At 42.0% G+C, this 2538-nt stretch overlaps 1 long non-coding RNA gene across 1 annotated transcript; it reads left to right on the top strand.

Moving 5' to 3' along the window:
- Positions 1–500: 500 nt before the first annotated feature.
- On the top strand, positions 501–1140 carry LOC121977761. Its single transcript, XR_006111034.1, has 3 exons — positions 501–592; positions 694–749; positions 1081–1140. It is a non-coding gene; the product is annotated as an uncharacterized LOC121977761 (long non-coding RNA).
- Positions 1141–2538: the final 1398 nt, after the last annotated feature.

Below are 2538 nucleotides of genomic sequence, written 5' to 3'. Positions count from 1 at the left end.
CCTCCAGCGTGCCTCAGTCGGTTCTCCCTCCGATCTTTCTCCCTCTCTCACGCGGACGACCTAGTGTTGACGGAGGATGAGTTTTCCCCCAGCGATCTCGTTCTCACCGTGCCATCAGATCTCAACAGTACGTGTTATCTCCGGGTGAGGGGATGTCTTTGGGGCTGTTCTTGAGCGCGATTGGCAGCAGCTCGGCACCTAGGGCATCACGGTGGACTCGCCTTGCATCACCCCTAACCGATCGACCTTCTCGTTCTTTCCTCTCGATCTGATCACTGAGAGTGATCTGTATCTCCTCATCAGTGGGATTGAAGCGGGCGTCATCATCTAGGATCGGATGAGACAACACCATTTGGAGGCGACTGATCAAGGTAGGCTTCATTTCCAATCACACAATTTCAAAGATCTTGCTTAATTGAGTGTGTTTGTGATGATCTTCCTGTTCTGGACTAGAAGAAATAGCGGATCAGTGTGCTGTGGACTTGGCTTGTTGTCGGTCATTGCAAATTCCACTTCTTGAAGCTATACCCTAGCTTCCGGGTGTTGAGTTCTTCCTCGTCATTGATCTGGATTGAGGTAAGGGACTGTTGAGGTGAGTTTTGTACTATGAATTAGGGTTTCAGCAAATCATTTGCTGTATGGTTGGATTATGGATTGATTCTTGGAAGGATATATGTGTGTGTGTGCTTGTAGCTTATGGACAGGGATCAAGGTGCTGTGAGCTGTTGGATTTGCTGCCATCCCTCAAGGTAAATGTCTACCACACGTTTCCTTCTTAGTGTGAAATTGATTCATGGTTAAGCAATTGGAATTTAGCTTTGATATATTGATTTGGATTGAATCTTGGATTGGTTAGTGGATTTAGAAGAATTTATGATGAGTTTGGATTAGTGAGTTTTGGATTGATTAATAGATTGTGGATTTTGTTTGGATCTAGAAGGAGTTGGGTTAAGGATTATTTGGAGAATTAGTCAGGGCGCAGATTTGATTGGAGTGATCCTATCGGGTTAGAGATTTTATTTAGCTATTTAATTCATATGAATTTAGCTAAATAAAATATAAATATATTGATTTCTACAGGACTTGGATTTGGGACGAGCGTCTCGACGCAGGATTACTTGGCACGATCTACATTTTAAGGCGGGTATTTCTTCCTTGACCTCTATGTAGATTTTCTTATACTTAGTGCATGGTTATTATTGGATGAATTAGGCTGCTTTATCTTATATCATGATCGATTGTTGTTCTTCCTGCATGATACTTATGATTGACCCTTGTGATGATCTATTTAATTCATATACAGTTTCTACTCTTGATTTCTACTCTGCTGTGATTACGCGTGTAGAGTATGTATTGTAGTACCATGCTGATTTTGCATATAATGTGGACTGTACGTAGCTTAGTATGTGTTTTAGGAGACATCATGTTGACCGTACATTTGCATGTTGTATGTACACACGTGTTTGGTTATGTACTTTTGAAGGAGTTGTGTTGATTGTATGTTTATGGTTTATACACATGTCTGATGTGGTTATTATTGGAGGATACATGTTGGTTGTACTTACGTTCGATGCATATCTGTCCAGTGGATTATTGGAGATTTTTGGTTGATTATACGCGTATAGTTGTGTATATGTGTTTGGTGGGATGTGTTGGATTTACCATGATGATTATATTCACGTTGTGGAGTACTTATGTGGATTTAGAGGTTGCATGGATGATGACGATGTTTTTATCATGATTATATATATATCATGTTCATCATTCATTGCGTCTGGCGACTTGTCTCCCTTGTGGAGAGAGAGTCACTCGACCACTCATGGGTAGTGGTAGTTGGAGCAGTTGCCGCTGTCCTGTCCTGCTCATTAGGCTGCTCAGTGTGTACTCTGTCCGCCTCGATCACTTAGTGGGTCTGGAGGGTTCAGTAGTCAGGGGGCTTATGATGTGAGTAGTCAGGGACCCTGATGCTATGTAGTTAGATAACTATTTAGCGTAGCCGCTCTATAGCGGTTACGTACGTTAAGGTTAGTATGGTTTATCGCAGACCTAAGCCTCTCGGCCACAGGGGTCGTGGTGTGGAGAGGTGTCGGGGTGACCGTGGGCACGTCATCTGCGATTATTATTCCGCGTTTGATGCGGTGCATCTCGATTTGCATCGTACACCAGTAGATACTAGTTGCGTGATTATCGTTGTTGCACTTGATTGAGATATGGTTGTTGCATTTGATTGTCATACCGCATATGTCATTTATTTTACATGTATACGCAATGATTTATATTGCAGGTGTCACGTATATCTTCGGTGAGTTCTTGATCGTTGTACCGTGGTCGATTCCGGATTAGGTATGTATCTGTCGTTATATTGGTTGTGGGTTATGCTTTATATATCGAGTTATTATATCGGATATGTTTAGGTGCGTTGATTTTGATAGTATGATCGTATTCTTTATTCCTATCGAGATCAGATACTTGTGATCTCCGTTTATTCATGGACCACGACCATCTTATTACATTACCGAGTTACCTATACTCACCACC

This window comes from Zingiber officinale, chromosome 4B (assembly GCF_018446385.1).
Source record: "Zingiber officinale cultivar Zhangliang chromosome 4B, Zo_v1.1, whole genome shotgun sequence".
Lineage (NCBI taxonomy): Eukaryota > Viridiplantae > Streptophyta > Magnoliopsida > Zingiberales > Zingiberaceae > Zingiber > Zingiber officinale.
This window is presented reverse-complemented; position numbering and strand designations above follow the sequence as displayed.